The sequence below is a fragment of the Saccopteryx leptura genome, chromosome 10 (assembly GCF_036850995.1).
Source record: "Saccopteryx leptura isolate mSacLep1 chromosome 10, mSacLep1_pri_phased_curated, whole genome shotgun sequence".
Lineage (NCBI taxonomy): Eukaryota > Metazoa > Chordata > Mammalia > Chiroptera > Emballonuridae > Saccopteryx > Saccopteryx leptura.
Window position 1 is genome coordinate 26,695,216 of NC_089512.1, and position 26,087 is coordinate 26,721,302.

At 47.4% G+C, this 26,087-nt stretch overlaps 1 long non-coding RNA gene across 2 annotated transcripts; it reads right to left on the reverse strand.

The window, feature by feature from the left end:
- Positions 1-2,313: 2,313 nt before the first annotated feature.
- On the reverse strand, positions 2,314-25,952 carry LOC136382243 (uncharacterized). Of its 2 annotated transcripts, none has more exons than XR_010747218.1 (3): positions 25,893-25,952; positions 22,084-22,158; positions 2,314-2,672 (listed from the first exon to the last, which is right to left on the reverse strand). It is a non-coding gene; the product is annotated as an uncharacterized lncRNA (long non-coding RNA). The 2 variants fall into 2 exon arrangements; XR_010747217.1 differs by lacking the exon at positions 2,314-2,672 and adding an exon at positions 19,954-20,076.
- Positions 25,953-26,087: the final 135 nt, after the last annotated feature.

Below are 26,087 nucleotides of genomic sequence, written 5' to 3' on the forward strand. Positions count from 1 at the left end.
GAAGCGCCAGCTGCTTTTCTACCCTTCCCCCTCTTGCTACTTTCTCTCTCCCTCTTCCCCCCCTGCAGCCATAGGTCGATTAGAGCGAGTTGGCCCCAGGCTCTGAGGATGGCTCCATGGCCTCTGCCTCAGGCACTAAGAAGAGCTGGGTTGCTGAGCAATGGAGCAATGCTCCAGGTAGGCAGAGCATCGCCCCCTAGTGGGCTTGGCAGGTGGGTCCCGGTAGGGGCATATGTGGAAGTCAGTCTCTGCCTCCCTTCCTCTCACTAAATTAAAAAAAAAATAGAAATAAAAAAAATGATGTGTCAATATTGGATCATTAATTGCAACAAGCGCATCTTGGTAACATAAAATGTTGAGAGAGGACACTAGTGCCAGATATACTGGAAATTCTTTGTACTGTTGTCACAATGATTTTGTAAATCTACAACTGATTTAAAATAAAAAGTTTCTTTTTTTCAAGGTGAGAGGAGAAGAGATAGAGAGACAGACTCCTGCATGCGCCCCGACTAGGATCCACCCGGCAAAACCCATCTGAGGCTGATGCTCTGCCCATCTGGGGCCATCCTTGCAACTGAGCTATTTTATTGTCTGAGGCGGAGGCTCCGCGGAGTCATCCTCAGCACCTGGACCAATCAAGCCGTGGCTGTGGGAGGAGAAGAGGAAGAGAGAGAGAGAGAGAGAAGGGGGAGGGGGAGAGGTGGAGAAGCAGATGGTCGCTTCTCCTGCGTGCCCTGACAGGGAATTGAACCTGGGAAATCCACATGCTGGACCGATGCTCTATCACTGAGTGAACCAGCCAGGGCCAAGTTTCTTCAGGACACACCCTCCAGAGCACGGGCCTGCCTTTCAGAGGGAGTCTCCCAAGCACATGAGGCAAACACCTGGAGCAGCTCAGGCTCTGAGCACCATCTCTGGGGGAGAATGCAGACCACCTGTGGCAGTTCAGAGAAGAGGGTCTCACCTGCCGGAGGTGCCAAACCATGACTTCCTGCACATCTCCAAGGGGAGAAGTCCACAAAGTGGGGAATTCATGGAACTCGGCCTGAGCAAATGCAGGTCCTGACCACGCAGCTCTTTCCTCATGGCTGGGGGGGGGGGGAGACTAACGGGCCGTTTCCATCAGGATGGCTGAGCTTTCTCTGGCTTCTGTCCCTGAGGTGAGACTCTGCAGAGAGAAGGAGTCCCCAGAGCAGGTGCCTGTGGACCAGACCTCATTGCGTTGACTCCAGGCACGGGGTGGGGCAGCGATGGCCCTTGTAGGAAGAGTGGCCTGTGGTGAGGAGGTGGCACCTGTTGGCAGGCTTTCCGATTTTCATGAAAAGCCAGACATTCCAGATATCCTGTGCAATCGCACAGCTTTTAAATGTAGGCACCTTGGTTAACTTCTCTTTAGGAAAAACACCGGGCTGACTAAGCAAAACACACCCAACAGTCTCACTCAGCTGGTGGCCCCCAGCGCTGTGACCTCTGAGAAAGGGGACCTCCGCTGGAACCCAGGAAGATGGCAAAGATGGGGTAGGAGCTCTCCAGAAAGCTGAGCTGTCTACTGTGCTAACCACGAGCCATCTGGGGAATGTGGCTATTTAAATGAAAATTCACTGACCATATTTTTTTGCTCCATAAGACGCACCTGACCATAAGACACACCTAGGGTTTTAAGGAGGAAAAAAAAAAAAAAAAAATATTCTGAACCAAATGGTGTGTTAAAATATTTAATAAAATACCATATTTTTCACTCCATCAGACACATGGGCATTTTCCCTTCCACTTTTTTTTTTTGGGGGGGGGGGAAGTGCGTCTAATGGAGTGAAAAATACGGTAAATTAAATAAAATTAATTTATTTAATTATCCTCAGTCATACCAGGTACATTTTAAGTGCTCACCATTCTTTCCATCATTGTGGAAAGTTCCATTGGATCGGGCTGCTAAAGATAAAAGATAATATTGAGAAATTGGCAAAATCTGAATGTAAAGTATGCATCCGTGTTGTTTCTTAATTCGGATCCTTGTAACGTAGTGATAGTGACGTAAAATGCTCTCGGGATGTACCTGCAGAACTATTTAAAGGTAAAGAGAACATGATGTCTGCAACTTAGTCTCAAATAATTCAGAAAAAATACATATGTGCATGGAATGATAATGCAAATATGGCAAAATACAAACAAGGGTGGAATCTGGGTACCGTTCTTGTGACTTTTTTGTACATTTTAAATTATTTCAAAATTAAGAGTTTTTTTTAAAAAGTGAAGAAACAATAAAAAAAAATCTCCAGGGAAGCCCAGGAAGTTATTAAGATGACTTTAATGAAACACTAAGAATGGGTCCTGGCTGGTTGGCTCAGTGGTCGAGCGTCTGCTCAGTGTGTGGCTGTCCTGGGTTCGATTTTCAGCCAGGGTACACGGGAGAGGAGGTGACCATCTGCTTCTCTTCCCCACCGCTTCTCTCTCTCTTCTCCTCCAGCAGCCATGGCTTGATTGGTTCGAGCAAGTCAGCCCCGGGTGTTGAGGATGGCTCCATGGCCTCCGCCTCAGGTGTTAAGAAGAGCTAGGCTGCTGAGCAACAGAGCAAACTCCCCAGATGGGCAGAGCATCGCCCCCTAGTGGGCCTGCCGGATGGATCCCAGTTGGGGCACGTGCTGGAGTCTGTTTTTCTGCCTCCCCTCCTTTCACTGAATAAAAAAAAAAAGAAACACTAAGAATGTATCCCAAGTGGTGGCCCTCGCCCATCAGTGGTCCCCTCTCGTGGCATATTCCCGCGGGTCTGAGGGCCCGCATAGTTCTCTCACTGTCCCCGGCAGAACTCCTCACTTCCCTCGTGTGCCTTCTTACACACTCACGGGGCAGTGCCGCCAAGTCCAGTTCGCTCCATTCTTTCTTGCCAGACTGACATTGTGCTACCACACCTCTTCTTGTTCCTACTAAGATATGCCCAGCTCTGGACCCTGTCCTCTGACCCTCACTGCTCAACGGCCTGCCTGGTAGAATGCCGTCCTAATGTCATCACTGTATCTGTCCTCAGCTGTCGCTACAATTGTTTTTTAAAACTGGGCCATGTGCCTGGGAGGTTTTCTTGGGTGGGGGATGTCACCTACTCATCTCAGGATCATGGCTCTACAAACTTTTTAAAATTGGTTTGTGTTACGTCTTTCTGTATAATTTGACTTAAATGCACAAATGTGATGGTAGACATGGTTTCATCTTTGTGTGGTTGTCTTCTTTTTCCTCTTTTGCTTGCCTGCCCCACAACACTTTCACTCCTCTTCTGACTTCTGCACAGGGGAGATACAGGTCCTTCTCCCCTCGCCTTTACTGCGAGCCCAGAGCCCGCCGCCTCAGCCACACGGTTGTCCAGCCACATGCCCGGGGAGGGGGGGGGGAGGAGAAAGGATCTGGCTTGCCAGGGTCCCCTCTGCTGATTTTCTTTCTTTCTTTTTTTTTTTTTCTGAAGCTGGAAATGGGGAGAGACAGTCAGACAGACTCCCGCATGCGCCCCACCGGGATCCACCCGGCACGCCCACCAGGGGCTACGCTCTGCCCCTCCGGGGCGTCGCTCTGCCGCGACCAGAGCCACTCCAGCACCTGAGACAGAGGCCAAGGAGCCATCCCCAGCGCCCGGGCCATCTCTGCTCCAATGGAGCCTTGGCTGCGGGAGGGGAAGAGAGAGACAGAGAGGAAGGAGGAAGGGGGGGGGGGGTGGAGAAGCAAATGGGCGCTTCTCCTATGCGCCCTGGCCAGGAATCGAACCCGGGTCCCCCGCATGCCAGGCCGACGCCATCTGCTGATTTTCTACGTAAGCCTTTTATTATAAGAGCACCTGATTCTTATTAACCTTTGTTAAGCAGCAGGACACAGGGTGTCCTAGTGGTCATAGATCCTGCATGATATTTTAATTCAATACAGCAAACATTTCTTGAGAGCCTACTTTGGGTGCAGGCAGTTTGCCAGGTGCTGCTGACACAAACACCATCAGTAAGACCTGGCCCGTGAGGAGTTTCCAGGCAGCGAAAAGCAAAAATGTGATCCGTGCTGTTTGTACTAGCGGCGCTGGGCGCTCCGGGCAAGGTGCTAGAAGCGTGATCTCATCTAGGGGAGGGGACCCACCTCTCCTAACATGACTTCCGACATTCTACACCCAAGACCTCAGAATGTACGCTCCTTCAACTCTGATCTCTCGTGCCACTGGTGACTAATAGACACTCCAGCTCCTGAATTTGGAGGAAGCAGTTTCAAGTTCGACCAATCCAAGTCCAAAATAAAATATCAAAGACAGAGATGTACAATATCTGCTCCTCAGAGCTCCTCTTGGTGGAGCAATGGTTTGCTGCCCCTGTTCTCTTCCACGGGACCCACACTTGTCCTTTCAAAGCAGTCCCCATCCTTTTCAGCTTTCAAATCCCCGCCCTCCAGCCACTTGGGCTCTGACATTTGGGGGTAATTCGCCACTTCCTCTCCCAGCCCGTCTGTGTGTACAAGAAACACCTCGGTGTGACATCAGATACAACTCCTGTGGTTGGTACAGTTTCCACCCCACCTCAGCCCGCAGCATCTTAAAGAGACGAGTGACTGTGACATAAATACATGTCATTAAACCCCAGTTAAATGTATCCCAAGCTTAACATCTCCTGAGCAGAAATTTCAAAGCTGTCCCAGGGCGCTCCAGCCCTGACCACTTGACAGGAGGGGAGATCGGAAAGGAAAGAGATTGGCATCTTAACCTATGACAGTAAAAACACTCCCCCCACACTTTTGTAAAAAACAAAACAAAAAAACAAAAAACGGTGAAGGGATTAAAGAAGTACAAATTGGTAGTTACAGAATAATCACAGGGATGTAAAATACAGCAGAGGGACTACAGTCAATAATATTGTAATAACTAGGTACAGTGCCAGGTGGGTCCTGGAAACATCGGGGGGGGGACCGCTCTGTAAAGAATGTGATTGTCTAACTGCCGTGCTGTACACCCGAAACTGACTCAGAATAATAGTGAATGTAAACTATAAATGAAAAAAAACAACCCCAAAACCAAAACCACCTAACTTTTGTCCCTTTAACAGAAGGAAACTCAAACTCCAATTCTGAATCAGCATAGTTAAATAAACTCCTTCCAATCTTAAACAAACAAACAAACAAAGAAAACACATAATCTTGTGACTATTCCTTGGGCCCCTCCCAGGGCACATGAGGGTCTTGGGAGCTCACCAGATTCAGTAGCTCCCACCTCGCTCATATCAAAATACTTTAAATGAGTCATTCTACAAAATCACTGAGCATTTCCCCCAGGGCTCCTTTGATTCCGAAGGCACTCTCTGGGGAGTGTGTTTCTGGGATCCTTTTCTTCTCCATGACATTGTAATGGATTCTCAGTTACTTTTAACTACACTGCTCACAAAAATTAGGGGATCAGGGAACGTGCAGATACTCCAGCACTTGCAGCCTTTTGCATAGTGCATTTTCACAAATGAAATAAAAGTTCAGGCCCTGGCCAGTTGGCTCAGTGGTAGAGCGTCGGCCTGGCATGCAGGAGTCCCGGGTTCGACTCCCGGCCAGGGCACACAGAAGCGCCCATCAGCTTTTCTACCCCTCCCCCTCTCCTTCCTCTCTGTCTCTCTCTTCCCCTCCCGCAGCCAAGGCTCCATTGGAGCAAAGTTGGCCCGGGCGCTGGGGATGGCTCTGTGGCCTCTGCCTCAGGCGTTAGAATGGCTCTGGTTGCAACAGAGCAACGCCCCAGATGGGCAGAGCATCGCCCCCTGGTGGGCCTGCTGGGTGGATCCCAGTTGGGTGCATGCGGGAGTCTGTCTGACTGCCTCCCCATTTCCAACTTCAGAAAAATACAAAAATAAATAAATAAAAGTTCATTTTGCACCTCATTTGCATAATTGACAACTTTCTTTGACTTGTCGTTTGCTTTTCTGATGTTCTTGTTTAATAAAAAAAAAAATCTAACGCTTTTTTTTTTATTGCTTCATATTCATTTTGAAATATCCTCTAATTTTTGTGAGCAGTATATAAGTGGAACACAAAAACTCTTCTGAGTCCACAGGGGTCAGACCAAGTTGACCAACATCCTAGCTTTAGCTCTGAAAGTGCCACGTTCCAGAAACGCCCTCAGTCCGAGGGAAACCAGGATGGTTGGTGACTCTGGTGCGGGCTCTCCAGGGCAGGAACGGAGCAGGGTCGATTTGTCAACCACAGACCCGGGACTGCATCCCTGCCTGCCTTCCCAGCACAACCCTGCACACCTTGACCTTGAAAGGAGTGGAAACCAACTCTCATGGATTTAGGCAGGAAAGGACACTTTTTTTTTTTTTTTTCATTTTTCTGAAGCTGGAAACAGAGAGAGACAGTCAGACTCCCGCATGCGCCCGACCGGGATCCACCTGGCACGCCCACCAGGGGTGACGCTCTGCCCACCAGGGGGGCGATGCTCTGCTCATCCTGGATGTCGCCATGTTGCGACCAGAGCCACTCTGGTCAAATTTAATGGGGTGGCATTGATCTATGACTACGTACGTATCAGGTAAACATCTCTGTAGCATTTGAACCGTGATTGTGTTGTGTGCCCATCACCCAAAGTCAGATCATTTTCCACTGTCATGCCTTTGCCTCTAGCGCCTGAGGCAGAGGCCACAGAGCCATCCCCAGCCCCCGGGCCATCTTTGCTCCAATGGAGCCTTGGCTGCGGGAGGGGAAGAGAGGGACAGAGAGGAAAGCGCGGCGGAGGGGTGGAGAAGCAAATGGGCGCTTCTCCTGTGTGCCCTGGCCAGGAATCGAACCCGGGTCCTCCGCACGCTAGGCCGACGCTCTACCGCTGAGCCAACCGGCCAGGGCAGGAAAGGACACTTTTAATAAAAATGTATGCAGAGCAGCTTCCCCACGCCGCTAGCACTAGACCTCAGGTCCCTTCAGGCACAACGTCTTCCCACTACTGAGACGCGTCCGGGACAGAGAGCGCACACTCAGGCTCACGCCACTGCGCCTCCTGTCGGCGGTCACCTCAGTCACACCAGGGACACGGAGACAGCTGCAGACCTCTCCTGTGGGGATTTAGCTGGCGTGTCCAGCCTTCCCATCTGTGGAATTCATTCACTGCAGCTGCTTTTTTTTTTTTTTAATTTATAAATTAAATTTAATGGGGTGGCATTGATCTATGACTACGTACGTATCAGGTAAACATCTCTGTAGCATTTGAACCGTGATTGTGTTGTGTGCCCATCACCCAAAGTCAGATCATTTTCCACTGTCATGCATTTGTCCCTTTTTACTCCCATCCCCCAGCCTCTCCCCCCCCTCCCGTAACCATGTTACTTTTATCTCTGTCCATGAGTCTCAGTTTTATATCCCACTGATGTGTGAGGTCATACAGTTCTTAGCTTCTTCTGATTTACGTATTTCACTTAGTGTAATGTTGTCAAGTTCCATCCATGTTGTAGGAAATGGCAGTATGTCGTCATTGCTTTTTTATTTCTTTAAACATTTTTTTTCTTGAAGTGAGGGGAGAGATAGAGAGACAGACTCCTGCATGAGCCCCAGTTGGGATCCTCCTGGCAACCCCCGTCTGGGTTCAATGCTCGAATTAACTGAGCCATCTTCAGTGCCTGAGGCTGACACTCAGACCAACTGAGCCACTGGCTGTGAAAAAGGGAGAGAGAGAGAAGGGGGAGAGGGATGGGGAGAGAAACAGATGGTTGCTTCTCCTGTGTGCCCTGGCTGGGAATTGAACCTAGAACATCTGCACGCCAGGCTGATGCTCTAACCCCTGAGCAAACTGGTCAGGGCTGTCATCATTTTTTATGGCTGAGTATATCGTTGTATATATGTACCACATCTTCTCTATCCAATCCTCTATCAAGGGACACTTTGTTTCTTTCCATGTGTTGGCCACTGTGCACAACGCTGTGACAGCATGGGGGTACATGTACCTTGCATACCAATATTTTCGAGTTGTTTGGGTAGAAAAGGAATGTTTTAGAAAGGATATTTTTTTTCTCTCTGCTTCTTTTTATCCCACCTTGAGATTCAAAGCCTTGAGTGGGAGCATCTGATTTGGCAAACCAAACCGCGTGTCGGCAAACTCATGGCCGGGGCAGGATGCAACAAACGCAACTAGAATCTGCCCTTTTTTTTTGGCTGAGATGGGAGGTAGGTTCTACTGACCTCCAGAAACGTACAATGGGGAATTCCCCCAAATTGGGAATGGGGTTTAGACAACTGTCACCCAAGGATGCTACAAAGTCAAAGATCGAGTTTATGTTGCATAGAATCACGCCTTAACAAATATGGGGGCAGAGTGGGGGGCAAGCATGCGGGTCAAGGTTAGCTAGAGCAGCTTCATGGAGTCAACACCATCTTATAATTGAGGAGGGTCCTGAGAGGGGGCTCTGGTGTGGCTTGTGTGCTCAGGGTCCATTTGAAGGAGAGAGGGCAAGCCGGCATGGAGGACAGGATCAGGAACAAGAGGACATACATGTTCTAAGTCCAAGGCTCTCAAAGGCAGGCACAGCGATATTCAAGGGACTTAGGGGAAGATAAAATAAGATATTTGGCTTTAATTCGGGGGCCTGCCAAGTGGCTTGGCCACCTTAGCTAAGGGATTTTGGATCTGGTATATAGTGACGGTGTAACAGGAGATTAAGAGACAGGAACTTACAGTATTTCTTCCAAGAAAAGTAGGTGGTCAGTATCTTTGCTCCTTTGAGTTTGTCAGTTTCTCCTCCACCCCATCCCAGCAGCATTAGCTGAAGTCAGACTTCAAGGTTTTCAGATCCCACTGGTTCTACTTATTCAGTCTATTTTCACAACCAAATGTCCTTTGTTTGCAAAGCGCCAGTGCATAACTGCCCATGCAAATTTCTAGCTTTAGCCAAGTTGTTGCGTAGATTAAGTCACTAGGCGTTTCCAGAAAGCTGCACTTGAAGTCCAAACTCCCTCGGCTTTCCAGGACACCCTATGCTTGAGTTCCAGACCTGCCGTCTTAGCTCAGCGCTTTCTTCAGGATGCATTCCAGCTTCTACCCTTCACAGGGAACTACTGTTAACCCTGCACTCGGAGAGAAACCCGGACAAGCTAGTGAGTGGAAGGGGCTGCCTTTGGGACCCTCTGTGTGACAGGCTCTGTGCTGACCCCACAACGGACCTGTGTCCTCGGTTCTGTCACTTCCACTGTACCGATGACTCAGTGAAGGTTCACAAAGGCTAAATATCATCCCCTAGCCCAGGGGTCTCAAACTCACGGCCCGCGGGCCGCATGCGGCCCACCGAACAATTTTGTGTGGCCCGCAGACTAATCCACAAAGTTCAAAATATTTTGGATAAAATTAAGTAAGCCTAGGGGCCTACTTGTATTTTTCATTTCTCTAGCATCCTAGCTAGATATTAGCTTAGTTAACAGCCGTTGTGATGCGAACTACAGTTTCTGGTCGTTTTGTGACACTGAGTAAACTGCATGTACGATTGTGCTTGTTGTACTGATTTTTTTTTGTTTTCAACTGCAGTGAGAAAAGTGTTGCGTAACAGTTGCCTTTTGTAGACCTAGTGCGGCCCGCCGAAGGGCTGTGATCTTGCTCTGCGGCCCACATGCTGAGTTGAGTTTAAGACCCCTGCCCTAGCCCCTCGGCTGGTGAGAGGTGCGGCTTGTGTTGGATGGTAGGTTTATTGAGTTCTCAAGTCCAAAGGCAGGTCAGCCCTCGGGAGAGGAAACCCCCGAAGGAGGAGGTCAGGACCCCCGAGCAAGGAGCTGTCACAGGGTGTTCAGTCTGGAGAGAACTTTCAGGGCAGACCCGTGAGCGCCACCTTCACATATCTGGAGGCTCACTGCTGGTCACATGGGTTCTGGTCGCTCCAAGGGGTAGCAGTAGAGTCAGTAGTAGGAAGAAGCGCTCAGGAGAACTATTTCCATTGAGCCCGAGCAAGAGCTTTTGCAAGTCAGCGCTGCCCAGTGGCAGAAGGAATGAGGGCCAGGTGCTGGAGAGGACCATGCAGTGGCTTTTGACACTCGGCTGAGTCCCCAAACGCTGGGACACCGGGTGGTGTGGTTCTGGAGCGGTGTTCTGCGAAGTGGCCGCATCAGGGTCACCTGGGCGTGACTCAGAATAAACGGGGCCACCCCGGGCCTGCTGACTTAGAACCACGCAGGGGCGAGGCCCAATGATCGTTATTTTGAACAGGTGCCCGCAGTCCTTCTGCTGTGCAGTCAGGCCCCAGAGCCACTGGTGCAGAGAGGACGTCCGAGAGGCTGTTGGACGGCTGAACTAGAGGACTTTCCAAATCTCTTCCAATGCTGAAATTCTATCATTCTATGTCGGATAAAGCTTGCCAACAAAACCCGGCCAGACAAGTCATTTTCTTATTAGGCTTGTTCACCGTTTAATGGGAGGATTTCTTTTTGCCACAACAGTAAAACTGCTTGTTGCCCACATTAATTAAGATGAATTGGTTTCCACTTCTTTTTTACCTTTGGTGAGTCAGGGGTTCAGGGAAGGGTCAAGGTAAAAGAAGAAATATATTGTCATCTCTTCTGGCTAAGAGAAGTGCCAGACCTGAGCCCTCCTTGTGGGGACCAACTACAGGCTGTTTTCTAAAAGCCAACGTGGAACGTCAGGTGGCTTTCCTACACACGGGACTGGCCCAGGGCTGCGAGGTCACACCTGTGGAACAAGACCATGTTCATTTCCAGGGATGAGGTCCTCACACTCTTTTTGTTGTTTCTCTCTCTCTCTCTCTTGTGTGTGTGTGTGTGTGTGTGTGTGTGTGTGTGTGTGTGTGTGTGACAGAGACAGAGAGAGTCAGAGAGAGGGACAGATAGGGACAGACAGACAGGAAGGGAGAGAGATGAAAAGAATCAATTCTTTGTTGCGGCTCCTTAGTTGATCACTGATTACTTTCTCACATGTGCCTTGACCGGGGTGGGGGTCTACAGCAGACTGAGTGACCCCTTGCTCAAGCCAGCGACCTTGGGCTTCAAGCCAGCAACCACGCGCTCAAGCTGGCGAGCCTACATTCAATCCGGCGACCTCAGGGTTTTGAATCTGGGTCCTCTGCGTCCCAGTCCAATGCTCTATCCATTGTGCCACCACCTGGTCAGGCAGTCCTCACACTGTTTTTTTTTATTTTATTTTTTACAGAGACAGAGAGAGAGTCAGAGAGAGAGGAATAGACAGACAGGAATGGAGAGAGATGAGAAGTATCAATCATCAGTTTTTCGTTGTGACATCTTAGTAGTTCACTGATTGCTTTCTCATATGTGCCTTGACCGCGGGCCTTCAGCAGACCGAGTAACCCCTTGCTCGAGCCAGAGACCTTGAGTCCAAGCTAGTGAGCTTTGCTCAAACCAGATGAGCCTGAGCTCAAGCTGGCGACCTCGGGGGTCTCAAACCTGAGTCCTCCGCGTCCCAGTTCGATGCTCTATCCACTGCGCCACCGCCTGGTCAGGCAGTTCTCACACTCTTGATTCATAATACACAAGCGATGAAAAGAAACAAGCATGAAGTCCCTTCTAGGCGAGGTATTGTTGGGGGGCACAGCTGGGACACAGGTTGACTTGGACAAGGCAGCCAGAGGAAAACCTGCAGCAGCAAACGGAGAACCAGAAATGAGGGCACTTGTTCCTGAGAAAGATAGTGCTGGCATCCCATCCAAACAGCAAGGAATCCTCGAGGGCTGGATTTAGTGCCCCCGAACATCTGACTGCGCAGGCCCGGGTGCGGCGTGCTCTTCTTCTGACCACCGTGAGGACCACAGAACAAGTAGAAGAGGATCCCCTCTCTCTCCAAAGGCAAATGAAGTCGAGGCTCTTTTGCTCAGAAGGGTAAAGCGAAGCTTGTCATTTTTCTCCATTTTTCATTAAAGGATTGCCTGAAGAACAGGCACGGAACTGAAGACATTAGCTCAGGAGGCTGACCTGAGGCCAGGTAAAAAGCAAACACACGAACAAAAGTCTTAACTCGATTAAGCTGGAGCCAAGAGCTGCTTGGTGAGGAAAAGCCATAAATGTAGAGTAGGCAGTTATTGGTTTTAGCTTCTCTATTTCTCCCTGAAGGACATTATTTTGTTCTTTGCTTCATTCAGCTATTAAGCATGGCCTTTTGAGAACAGTATCTGAGTTTAGGACACGTGGAATCTATCTCACCCCCCCCCCCCCCCCCACCACCACCAAAATGGCAATCCAATCATCTGTCTCTGCTCCTTGTAGCTTATCACATTTCCGGCAAAGTTATAACACTGTTTTATCGTTCCTTCCAGGATAATTTGAATGTGGTCCTTGTAGCCCTTTCCAAGTCTGCATTTGGTTGAGCTCTTTCTAGATTTGTGAGGCGCTGCTGTCATTTTGGATGGTGTCTGCAGCTTGCGGACCTAGATAAGCTGCTGTCTTATGGGCGCAGTTCCGAGAACTGTCCGCATCTGGAAGGAATGGGGAGTTCTTGGCTATGCTCCTGATATTGCCACACGAGGATTTCCACTGGGAATCTGAAGAAACCAGACGTAGCCTCACTTTTGTGTAAGGAAGTGCTTCCCAAACTGAAGTCCCTAGTGGCTGTGAGCTAATCCCTGAATGCAAACTTTTCATTGCCTTGTGTTTCTATGTACCCTTCAGACCCACATACTAATCGTTTATAATCTTAAAATCAGCAGCATACTCAAGTATGTAGAGAACTCTACTTTGTCCTCTCCTACAATGTCTGGCCACAATATCTAGCATCACTACTTTGACTTTTTTTTTCCTTTTTTAATGATAGATCTTTATGACCCAGTATGCACTGTGGTTCAAATATGCATTAATCACAGGTACAGCTGAATAAAACACCTAAATTATTTCCTTGCTGTTACCTAGTTGCGGCTCTACTGGGAGGTTGGAATGGGTGGGCCTTTGGAGTCTTTTGTTTCAACCAAGTGGTCTGGAACCAGAAGAGTTTGGGAAGTGCTCGTCTAGAACAATGTGATGCAGGAGAAATGGAGCAAGTGTTTGGAATGTGAGCCACTTAAGGTCAAGCCCTGTCAGGGCCTCCATGTTCCAATCTGCAGGCTGTGGATACAGATTGGGTGGGCTGAAATCCAGCCTGCACTCTGCCTGCCAAGTCCCGCGTAGCTGGCTGTGTCCACCCCACGGGTGGGGGAAAGGGTAGGAGCCCTCTTTTTTTTTTTTTTTTCATTTTTCTGAAGCTGGAAACAGGGAGAGACAGTCAGACAGAATCCCGCATGCGCCCGTCCGGAATTACCCGGCACGCCCACCAGGGGTGATGCTCTGCCCACCAGGGGGCGATGCTCTGCCCATCCTGGGCGTCGCCATATTGCGACCAGAGCCACTCTAGCGCCTGGGGCAGAGGCCAAGGAGCCATCCCCAGCGCCCGAGGAGCCCTCTTTTTAATCGAATGCACATGAAGGCATATAGGCCGCCTGTTGTTCTGGGGCTATGTCTTAGTAGCTGAGTGACTTTAGGTAAATGCTTACCCCTCTCTACAGCTCAGACTTCACCTGTTATTGTAGAACAGTAATTCCTACTTTGCATGATTGGTGTAAGGCAGGGGTCCCCAAACTACGGCCCCGCAGGCCACATGCGGCCCCCTGAGGCCATTTATCCGGCCCCCGCAGCACTTCCAGAAGGGGCACCTCTTTCATTGGTGGTCAGTGAGAGGAGCATAGTTCCCATTGAAATGCTGGTCGGTCAGTTTGTTGATTTAAATTTACTTGTTCTTTATTTTAAATATTGTATTTGTTCCCGTTTTGTTTTTTTACTTTAAAATAAGATATGTGCAGTGTGCATAGGGATTTGTTCATAGTTTTTTTTTTATAGTCCGGCCCTCCAACGGTCTGAGGGACAGTGAACTGGACCCCTGTGTAAAAAGTTTGGGGACCCCTGGTGTAAGGTATGAAGATAAACAGAAACCTCATTTAAAATGGAGTCAAGAGGCTAGAAGAGAGGACTCTCATCAACGCATCACTCATCACACACTACTGACCCCAAGACGAAGAGGGGTATCCTGCATCTCCTACAGGAAGGGATATTCTATTACCACCTCAGTGCAAGGAAGGGAAGAGTCCACCAGGAACAGCTCAGCCAATGAGATGCCACTAGATTTCAAACTTACAGTTTCCTCCAATGGATTCTTCGTTTACAACAGCCCCTCCCAAGTCAATTAAAGAGCATGTCTCTCCTTCATTTCTCTGGGCTCTGTTCACCATTAGGTCCTATGTCCCCAATTGGAATTCTTTGTAGTTCTCAAAGAAATCCATTATGCTGGAGAAATATTTGTTAAAGGTCAACAAAGGTAATGAGATCATGTATGTAAATTGCCTGGTACACAGTAAACAGATGCTCAGCAAAAGGTATGATCTAGTTCTAGCCCTGAGCTCAAATGATGTCTGCCCTGGGGTCAAGTGGCTTCTCTTAGCTGAGATGGCCTGGTCTAGTGGCACATTCTTTAATATTTGTAGCTAAGTAGAGGTCAAGGTCTCTGGAGACAGGCTAACGCAGGGGTCCCCAAACTTTTTACACAGGGGGTCAGTTCACTGTCCCTCAGACCGTTGGAGGGCCAGACTATAAAAAAAAACTATGAACAAATCCCTATGCACACTGCACATATCTTATTTTAAAGTAAAAAACCAAAATGGGAACAAATACAATATTTAAAATAAAGAACAAGTAAATTTAAATCAACAAACTGACCAGTATTTCAATGGGAACTATGGGCCTGCTTTTGGCTAATGAGATGGTCAATGTCTGGTTCCATATTTGTCACTGCTAGCCGTAACAAGTGATATGACGCGCTTCCGGAGCCGTGACGCGTGCGTCCCACGTCACCGGAAGTAGTACTGTACGTGAGCAACGCCACATACAGTGCTCCTCTCACTGACCACCAATGAAAGAGGTGCCCCTTCCGGAAGTGCAGCAGGAGCCAGATAAATGGCCTCAGGGGGCCACATGCATCCCGCGGGCCCGTAGTTTGGGGACTCCTGGGCTAACCTGTCAGTCCCAATCCTGCTGTTCACTCAGTCTGTGACTTAGAGCAAGTCATGGAACTCCTGAGTCTCCTATTTCCTTATCTACAATATAAAAGAGTATGAAATAAAACTTATTTCAAAGTCCTGTTGAAAAGATGAAAAGAGTTCATAGGCTAAGCCCAGAACTATGCTTGGCACATTTTAAGTGCTCAACAACATGAGTTCTTTTCTCCTACTCCCCAACCCCTCCTAATAATCTAATTCTTTGTTTTATTTAACATTCACCAAACTCCATCCAAAAAAGAACTGGAGTCAGTACTTTTTCAGCAACAAAAAGTACTTGTGACTTTCCATGCAAATTTTAATGAAAAATAAAATGACCACTTCATAGACTTATGGAGATTGGGTAGAAAAGGTGGGAAGAAGATACCAAAAAATGATTCTGAATAAAGAGCCTAGAAACTATCCTAGGTACATTGAAGGGCTGGGGTGTGATACCAGTGGCCCTACAAATCAGCGATATTAGGACAGCTGGCCATCCCAATGGAACAAAATAGGAATGGATATATAAAAAAATAAAATAGGCCCTGGCCAGTTGGCTCAGTGGTAGAGCATTAGCCTATCATGTGGATGTCCCAGGTTTGAGTCCTAGTCGGGGCACACAGGAGAGGAGACCATCTGCTTCTCCACCCCATTTCCTCCCCTTCTCTCTCTCTCTTCTCCCACAGCCATGGCTCAATTGGCTGGAGCAAGTTGGCCCTGGGTGCTGAGGATGGCTTCCTGGCCTCCACCTCAGGCACTAAAAAATGGCTTAGTTACTGAGCAACGGAGCAATGGCCCCAGATAGGCAGAGCATTGTCCCCTAGTGGGCTTGCTGGGTGAATCCCAGGGCTCATTAAGAAGTCTGTCTCTCTGCCTCCCCTCCTCTCACCAAAAAAAAAAAAATAAAATAAAATTAGATCTTCGCCTCTGTATCCTGATGGAACTGAACACCTATATGTGAAAAGTAAAACTTTAAAATATTCTGATGACTTTGGGGACAGGCAAGGATTCCTTAGAGATGACACAAAAAAGCAGAACTCAAACAGTGGATACATCTGAGTTCATCAAAATGAAAAACATCTGCACTACAGCAACACTGTAAAAGTGTTAAAAGGCTGATGGCAGGCTAGGAGAAGAGATTTGCAGTAAATAAAACAGATGAAGGAGTGTATTCAGAACATACAAAGAACGATAAATTAACAAGAAAAAGACTAACAACCCAATGGGAAAATATAAAAAAAAAACAGGGACAAGCAGTGCACGTAAGAGGCCATCTGGGTGGCCAACATGCCCAGTGGACCGTAGGCTCAACCTTTCTAATCATCAGGGAAATGAAAGTTAAAATGCCTAAGAGCTCCCTGAATAGCAGAAATCAGAAAGTCTGACAAAACCCAGGGAGAGAGGATGTGAAACCGCCAGAAGCGCTTGCGCGGCGAGTAGGACTTGGAGCCACGCAGCCACTTGGCAGAACAATTTGGCAACACTCAGGAAAGCTGAATCCACGTGTACTCTCTGAAGTCACCGCATTGTTTGAAATATCAACACATCAAAAACAAACTGGGAATAAATAACACTGAGGAATGCTCACATGGTCAGAGACTATCCGGGCAGTTTCAGGAGTGAAGGAAGTCTGAGCTCACAGGGCCAGAGCTCAATGCCGAGTGAAGACAGCAACTTAACAGAAGGGATGTACGTTCGTGGAAGATGATGACACAGCAATCCTGAACACTGTTTATGATCCGTATTCAAGCAGTCACAGTGTAAAACAAGAAATAGAATAACGCAGAGTCCCTGATAGTGCATGCCTGGGGAGGGAGGTGGGGAGAGGCTTTACTTTATCTGTAGTATTTCTTCTGTTGCTTTTTTTTTTTTTTAATGATGGAATGTTAACATTTGTTTGTTCATTCGAGGTGGAGGGCATGCTTATGTTTTTACTGTTTATTTTTAAAAATAAAACCCTTTTAAATAAGAAAGTATTACTTAAGAGTAATGGAACTTGGAAAAGAAAGATCAAGTTTGAGGCTTGCCTGGTGGAATTCATTTAGAATAGATAGGGGATTTAAAAATATTAAAAAAATTGTTCGGGGTTGTGGAGAACAGAAAGGAACGGAAAGAGATAAGAGAGGGAGAAGGAGATCAGAAGCAGTATGAGGTGCACATCAGGAGGGATGATACCCCTGTTGGGGACCCAGAGCCCAGAGGCCACTTCTGCTTCTATTTCAAACAGGTGTGTGATCAGCCACAAGCTCGCGTATTTAATTAACAACATGTATTCATACCATGTAACTGCAAGCATCACTTCCTATAGTCTGCTGTCAGCTAAAGGTTCCAACCAGTTTCTCTTTCTCTCTCTTCTCCATCTTGTGATGGAGTCTGGGCCTAACCTCGTTTTTCCTTACCCCTAGGAATTTGTGACCAGGGCTTTTATAACAGCTCTTATAAAACTATCTCATTATTTATTTTTCCTCAGAGTTTCTTAACATGTGCCCAGTTTCCACTAAAAGGCCTTTCTGCTCCCTGGCAGAGAGGTTGGGTGAACGCAGGCATTGCCCCGTCAGCAACACCAGCACCCTCAAGGTCCCGCGGGTACCAGGGCTGGGTGTGCAGGCGTAAACACACCAGCAGGCCAGCTGATACTCTCCTGCTGCTTCATCTCTGTTTATATGAAGTGCCTTTCCTTTAAAGGACCCAGGGAACTAATTACATGGTCATAGCCAAGGACCTAAGTACGTAATAGATCCAATAATTTGTTATTAAGTAGGTGCATACGCCAACTACTTGCATAGCTTAGAAGCGCCATGGAGAATGGACTTAAAGGCAGTGAAAAAGGATTCCATCAAGGTTCAGGCATCTTCAGAAACCACACTTGAATAATCACAGCTTTCCTAAAGTATTTTATGCTTCAGTGTGTTGATAACTGACCAATGGTTGTTTCTATGGGGAGTAATGCCTAAAGTAAAATCCAGAGATTATTACCTTTATCACAATTTTTTTTTTTTTTTTTGTATTTTTCTGAAGCTAGAAATGGGGAGAGACAGTCAGACAGACTCCCGCATGCGCCTGACCGGGATCCACCCGGCATGCCCACCAGGGGGCGATGCTCTGCCCACCAGGGGGTGATGCTCTGCCCCTCTTGGGGCGTCGCTCTGTTGCAACCAGAGCCACTCTAGCGCCTGGGGCAGAGGCCAAGGAGCCATCCCCAGTGCCTGGGCCATCTTTGCTCCAATGGAGCCCCAGCTGCAGGAGAGGAAGAGAGAGACAGAGAGGAAGGAGAGGGGGAGGGGTAGAGAAGCAGATGGGTGCTTCTCCTGTGTGCCCTGGCCGGAATCGAACCTGGGACTTCTGCACGCCAGGCCAACGCTCTACCACTGAGCCAACCAGCCAGGGCCCACAATTTTTTTTTTTTAAAGTGAGAGGCGGGGAGGCAGAGAGACGGACTTGTGCATGCGCCTGGACCAGGATGTACCCTGCAAGCCCCCCACCGGGCGACGCTCTGCCCACCCGGGGCCGCTGCTCGGCTGCTTGGCAGCCGCCTTCAGCCGGCCAACTTGCTGGAATCATTTCGAGCTGCAGGAGGAGAAGAGAAAGAGAGAGAGAGAGAGAGAGAGAGAGAGAAGGGGAGAGGGAGGGGAGGAGAAGCAGATGGTCACTTTTTCTGTGTGTCCTGACCAGGAATCGAACTTGGGACATCCACACGCCAGGCCAATGCTCCACCACTGACCCATCCCCAGGGCACCTTTATCACATAATTAAATATCTTTAGTTCTATTATACAAATAGTTCAGAAGGGAGTTTGTTTTGGGGGGAGGAGGTGTTGCTTAATTTTAGTTTCTCACAATTTTTTTTTCAGATTTAGTACAAACAACCTCACAGTTTTCTCTTTATACATTTCCCCCCTGAGCAAAGGGTAAGTAACTAGGGTTGTAAACCTTCTCCTAGTCAATATCTCTAATGTGCAAAAAATTACATTTTATTTATTAAGAGGATAAAACTTTATTTAAAGCGTGTCTTTTTATTGCATCTTTTTGTTCATGTGCAATGCTTAAAAAAAAACCCAAAAAACCAGGGAAAGAAATGTGAACAGTTATGGAGAGACCCCTCTCCCTGAAATCAGTCAAGTGACAACAGAGTAGGTGGAACTGTTTTCACCTACTACAATCGTGATCTCATATATTTAGTATTATACAATGTGGCTCTTGCTTAAGCCCATAAATGCAAGATGTTTAATTGCTAATTGTAATATACTCAGCTCAGCTCTACCACGGGTTGGGGACCCTCCTAGGGCAGAAGGTTGGGGCCTCTTCCTGGCTGACACACAGACTGCTCCCTCCTGCGTCTACCAGGGCCTCTTCTGCAGAAATGAGCAAATACTCGTGGGACGCGAGGGCCTCCAATACCTGGCCCGACTGCCACCCCCGTGCTCCCTGAGAGAGACGTCTAATCAGAACACAGACACTCTTTAGAGGACGAGAGTTAGAATGAAGTGGTCCTCAGTCAGCAAGAGTCTTGAGCCTGTAGGTTTCTGTCAAGTGTCTTCTTACTAATAACAGTTGGAGAACGGGGGTTGCACACGGCGTCCTTAAAATGTGATCAAACAAAGGACAGAGTCTCCTTCAAGAACAGCATCCTGCCAATATGGCTTTTCAAAGGGAGCCAGGAGACCATCTCTCCGTCTATCTTATCCACCCCACAGGGCTCGCATGGTTGTGCCTTAAATGCCACCTGGGGGTGTGGCACATGGGCTTTCTCATCTGCTTCATCCCTACTTTACACTTGGGCTTGGAAAGGTTAATTGACTTTGCCTTAGGTCCCCAAACCCCCAGGGACAGAGGTGGGTCTCAGAACCAGAAATCTGACTCCAGTCGCTGTTCTGTCTGCCACCTGCCCTTCGCCTGGCTGTGTCGGCTTGGCCCCAGCCGGGTGGGCATTAGCTCTGTACCAAAGCCAGCTGTCCACTCTGCAGCCGCTCACCTGCTTTGTAGATGACTTGTGCCTGAGCACCACATTTTACCTGTTACAAACTGGCCGTAGCATGTAGCCAGGGGTGGCAAGGTACTGGCTGGGGGCTGTGTGTCCCATATCTTCTGCATTCCCCAACCTGAAGGGACAAGCAATTAGGCAGTTGGGAGGTAGGCTGACCTAGATTTTAATTCCTAAATTGCTACCTACCAGCTGTGTATCCTTGGGAACCTCTGTGTTTCAAACTTTTTCTTTGTGAAAATGAGACTATAAATATCTCCTCAGAGTTGTGACAATTAAATAAATTAATGTAGATGAGTTGCTGGTGCATGATAAAGAGCAATAAGTGATTTTCCCACTTTCCTGTTTTTACCCCCCCCCCACTCCCCACTCTTCTTCTGAATACTTAATTTCTTTCCCATGCACTAACGGGAAAGGTGGTCTAATATCAGTTCAATATTAGCTGATTTCTTAGACAATTCTAAATAGTAACCATCTTATTAATTTGGACTCCATACAGCCTTGGTAGAAACTTGGCCAAGCCCACCTCCTTGTTGTATTATAAAGAGAGCTTGACACCCAAATTGTGCAGCTAAACTTTAGCTAAAGTGTATTAGTCAGGAAAGGCTGGGTTTATGCTGCAGTAACAAATAAGTCCAAATCACACAAGAGGTTATTTTTCATGGACATGAAGTCCACGGAGGGTCAAGTGTCTCTCCCAGGCAGCTTCTTTTGCCTGGTGACTCAGCGGCCCTACCTGCTTCCATCCAGCAGTGTCACCAGCTAATGGAGGCCTCCACTCTCCCTGACAAACGGGAAGAGAAACTGCACTGCACAGGGGCTTGCTGCTGTCGCCACGGGGAAATAGGCTCATGTCTGCTCATACTGTATTGGCCACAACTAGCTATCGAACCCCACCTATGTGCAAAGGAAAAGAGAAGTGTATTTTCTGTGTTTCCGGGAAGGAATAATTGAAGCAGGGTCAGAGGAACACATCATTGTCCCTGTCGTATCAGGGTAATTAGGAGTTCAGGGAGAACACATAATTTTTAAGTAGGAGCAAGGATCTAAAAAATCTACTATTTATGAACATAAAAAATAAGTAAAATACTGAAAAGAAACATCAGCAGGTGAATGGATAAATAGCTGGTTATAGCATATATCCATATAATGGAATACTATTCTGCAGTAAAATGGAATGGACTGTTGGTATGGGTAACAGCACGGGTAAATCTCAAGACAATATGCTGTGCCCTGGCAGGTGGCACAGTGGATAGAGTGACGCCCCAGAGCGCTGAAGTCACTGGTTAGAGACACATAGAGAAGCAATCAATGGCACAACGAGGAGGGACAACGAGATGATGATTCTCTCTCACTTGCTCCTCTTCTCCCTTCTTCCCTCTCTCTCTCCAAAAAAAAAAATAATAATAATTTTTTAAGCAATATGTTGAGTGAAAGAAGCCAACAAGAGAGTCCTACTGTATGAGTCCATTTGAAATAAAATACTAAAAAATTTCCATTTTTTATAAAATACTAGAAAATACAAACAAATCCACAAGTGACAAGAAGCAGATCAGTGGTTGCCTGGAGGCAGGGGTGGGTGGAGGGATGGGTTACAAAAGGGCACAGGGGACAATGTTGTCTTGCGTGGGGATGATTTCACAGGTATATACCTAAGCCAAAACTGACCCCGTTTTATACCTCAGTAGGTGCAGTTTTTATCCTTCAATGATACCTCAGTAAAGTTGGAAAAAAACTAAGATACTGATTTAAAATTATTTTCTGTATTATTCACTGCTGAAGCACTTATTTGTCTCTTTGGGGATTTGTCTACGTTTAAACGCCATCAAGTGGCATTTCAGCCCAGATAGCGTAGTGCGTCCGCCCCTCCACGCTCTTTCCTGTGGACTCCTGACTCAGCGCAGGAAGAGACCTTTGCCCAGGGCTTTGCCACGAGGAGAAAAGTCCCATTCAAATCCTGGTTCAACACTCTAGCTGTTTGGCCTCAGGCAACTTACTGAACTTCTCCAAGACACTAACACCTCATCTCACAGACTTGTCACACCAGTGGGTGTCTAGCCCTTCCGGGAGCCTGGCAGAGCAGGCGGGCGCTCAAACCCTGGGCACCTCCCCAGGGCTCTTGTACCTTCCTGCCGCTCCATTTGAAACCTCACATGAGGGTTATTCCTCTGGTTTTGAAGACTTTACTGGTCTCCCGGCCCTGTGTGAAATGTAAACAAGATTTAAAAGATTGCCAAAAATCAAAACTACAATGAGATACCACCTCACACCTGTTAGATTAGCTATTATCAACAAGACGGGTAATTGCAAATGTTGGAGAGGCTGTGGAGAAAAGGGAACTCTCATCCACTGTTGGTGGGACTGTAAAGTAGTACAACCATTATGGAGGAAAGTATGGTGGTTCCTCAAAAAACTGCAAATAGAACTACCTTATGACTCAGCAATCCCTCTACTGGGTATATACCCCAAAACCTCAGAAACATTGATACGTGAAGACACATGTAGCCCCATGTTCATTGCAGCACTGTTCACAGTGGCCAAGACATGGAAACAACCAAAAAGCCCTTCAATAGAAGATTGGATAAAGAAGATGTGGCACATATACACTATGGAATACTACTCAGCCATAAGAAATGATGACATCAGATCATTTACAGCAAAATGGTGGGATCTTGATAACATTATACGGAGTGAAATAAGTAAATCAGAAAAAAACAAGAACTACATGATTCCATACATTGGTGGAATATAAAAACGAGACTAAGAGACATGGACAAGAGTGTGGTGGTTACCAGGGGTGGGGGGAGGGAGGACATGGGAGGGAGGGAGGGAGAGAGTTAGGGGGAGGGGGAGGGGCACAGAGAACTAGATAGAGGGAGGCGGAGGACAATCTGACTTTGGGCGAGGGGTATGCAACATAATTTAATGACAAAATAACCTAGACATGTTTTCTTTGAATATATGTACCCTGATTTATTAATGTCATCCCATTATCATTAATAAAAATTTATTAAAAAAAAAAAAAAAGATTGCCAAAAAACTCAGTAATCAAAACTGATATAAAAACCCATGATAAACAAGATAACAAAAATTTAAGTAAAGGCCCGAATCCCATCTTAAGTCTTTTCCTTTCCGTAATTCTGATTGCATATAATTCCTTCACGCCTGAGGTAATAAATGTAGATACCCTTGGAATAAATGAGTTATATCTTACAATTTTCCATCTGAAAGAGAGGCATGAAGGAATTGGAATCAACAAGAATGACCAGAGCTGAGGAAAGGGCTTGAAAGAGAATTTGGGACAGGACTGAGCTTGTTTTTACTTAGAATGTCAATATCTTGATCATTATGAATGTTTGTATTAATTTTGATTTTTTAAAAATATTTCAGGCCCCGGCTGGGTAGCTCAGTTGGTTAGAGCATTGTTCCAACACGCCAAGGCTGTGGGTCCAATCCCGTCAGGGCACATGCAAAATCAACCAATGAATGCATGAATAAGTGGAGCAACAGATGGATGCATCTCTCTTTCTCTCTCCCCCGCAGTTCTAAAATTGCAAAATAAAATTTTAAAAAATTTATAACTGTAATTGATTTTGATTCTTAAGTTTTTTGGAGACCCCTTAATTGTCGTGCCTGAGGGAGTACACCCCAGTCCTGGGTGCACCCAGCTTACCTAAGTCAGAAGAGCAGCAAAAGGAGGTGGTATACCAGGCAGGACCGGAAGTAGACACCTGAGCTGTAATACTTCTTTCTACCCCCTAATGTGAGCTTCTATGAGATAGGTTGTGACTCTTGTTTCCCTTCTGTAAAATGGGCAGGATGACCACCCCCACCCCCGGGATAGGGAAGGGAATAGGATAGTCCTACAGAGGTTGAGAACCTTGTCCCTGAGTTCAAATCCCAGCTCAGGCACTTATAGCCAGTTGACGTCAGTTTTCTTATCTGAGGGGAGACAGGGGGTAATGCCCACGTCAGATAATGAATTGTGTGAGGCAGATAAGTTAACACAAGTGGGGCTGGTAAATTTGAGGCAGAGTGCTCATAGTAGTCTTATCACCACACTATTTGAAGATCAATTTTTTTTTTTTTTTTCATTTCTGAAGCTGGAAACGGGGAGAGACAGTCAGACAGACTCCCGCAAGCGCCCGACATGGATCCACCCGGCACGCCCACCAGGGGTGATGCTCTGCCCCCCAGGGGGCGATGCTCTGCCCATCCTGGGCGTCGCCATATTGCGACCAGAGCCACTCTAGCGCCTGAGGCAGAGGCCAAGGAGCCATCCCCAGCGCCCGGGCCATCTTCGCTCCAATGGAGCCTTGGCTGCGGGAGGGGAAGAGAGAGACAGAGAGGAAAGCGCGGCGGAGGGGTGGAGAAGCAAATGGGCGCTTCTCCTCTGTGCCCTGGCCGGGAATCGAACCCGGGTCCTCCGCACGCTAGGCCGACGCTCTACCGCTGAGCCAACCGGTCAGGGCCTCAATTTTTTTTTAATGTTTGTAAAAGCCTTTCTGCTGGCTTCAAAATCCTATGGTTAGCTATGGTTGTCACATGGTCTAAGAGTGCACCTAAAACCTACTCTTTGGTTACTTCTGCCACTAGCTGAGTTGTGGTTGAGCCTAATTAATTGTAAAGGACAAGATCTCAATGTGACAGATCAGGGCGAAATTGGAGGTATATTAATCTCCTACGAAGACAACAGGAAGGTCAGCTTGCTCAGAAAACAGCCCCGAAGGTGCAAATGTCTTTTTCACATCCATTTCTGACTTTCCCCTCCTTTGAGGGCAGCACTTGGAACCAACCTCCTTTGCAGAAAGGAATCTTCAAAAGTTTACAGACCCATAAAAGAAAGCAGCTGAAAGGGACCCATTCAAATGAAGGTGCTCACAAAAGCTACTGGGAGGGTTTCTAAGAAGGGTCTTATTGATCAGACTGAAGCGGAGCGTTTGAAAACCTGAAGGGACACTCAGGTGCTGGGGTTTTTTTATTTGTTTTAGGTAATTTGAATATTTCCATTAATAGAAAAAACCAAAAAGAGGTAGTGAGGTTTTCCTGGGCCCTGTTCCTCTCTGTGGAGGAACCCCTGTGACAGAATTTATAACTAAATCCCTATAGAGTTTTATTTCCTCATCAGCGGACTGCAAACTAAAGGCTCAGTAACAATACGGAGGATTTCCTGGGACAGGAATAAAAAATGATACACGCATAGACTCTATCTCATTAGAGAAACACATATGAGGAAATTAAGAAGTGGGGATTTAAAAGAGTGGTTGTATTATATTTGGTAAAAATTTGAGAAACTTCTTTGAATTTTAATGCTTAATCCTTGGAAGCATAGCAAGACTTCTTTGAAAAACACAATCAGCTTGACTTTTATTCTGAGTGAGGATGAACCTTAGACTCCCTTTGCCTGGAGGCAGCGGCAGTCCCACCCCCCACACCCCTACCTGCCCCAGAGTTACTGGGACCAGCTGGACTCAATGCTGGGACCAGGCCTCACCAGCGGAGGCAAAGTGAGCTCACCACGGTGACGTGATCGGATGGATGGCCCTTCTCAGAGATGCTGGAGAAACTGGTGACATGGGGCTTCCCTCACTGCCACTGCCCTTGCTCTCCCGGCAGCATCAACCTATAACCAACACTAGGTGGTCTGTGACTCACTGAAGGGCTCTGAGTCATGGAGAGGGTTACCCCAAAGAAGAAAAGCATTTAAATAGAATACTTGAGGTGAACGTTTCCAGAGTCCAAGGGAAAAGGAAAGAAAAAAAAAAATCAAGCTCTTTAGAAACATTCCCACACAGGTAGAGGCTAATTTATGACTTTGTTCTGCTGCCTGGGGTTCACTCTTCTTCTGGTCTCCGGACTTGGCCTCTGTGCAGAATCTCCACCCTCCACCCTGCACCCTGCACCCTCCACCCTCCACAGGAAGAACCACCTCACCTGCTACCTCAGGAGTCGGGCTTGCCTCCACCTGTGCAGACACAGAACAAACGACCCCCCAGCTGTCTGTGTCCCACACACTGAGGTATGTGGTTTGGAACAATACTCTGGGGAGCACATTGGCACCTCCCCTCACCTCCCCGTTGCACTCATGTTCTCTCTGTTGGTGAGGTCAAATATGCCTCTTTGTTCTTT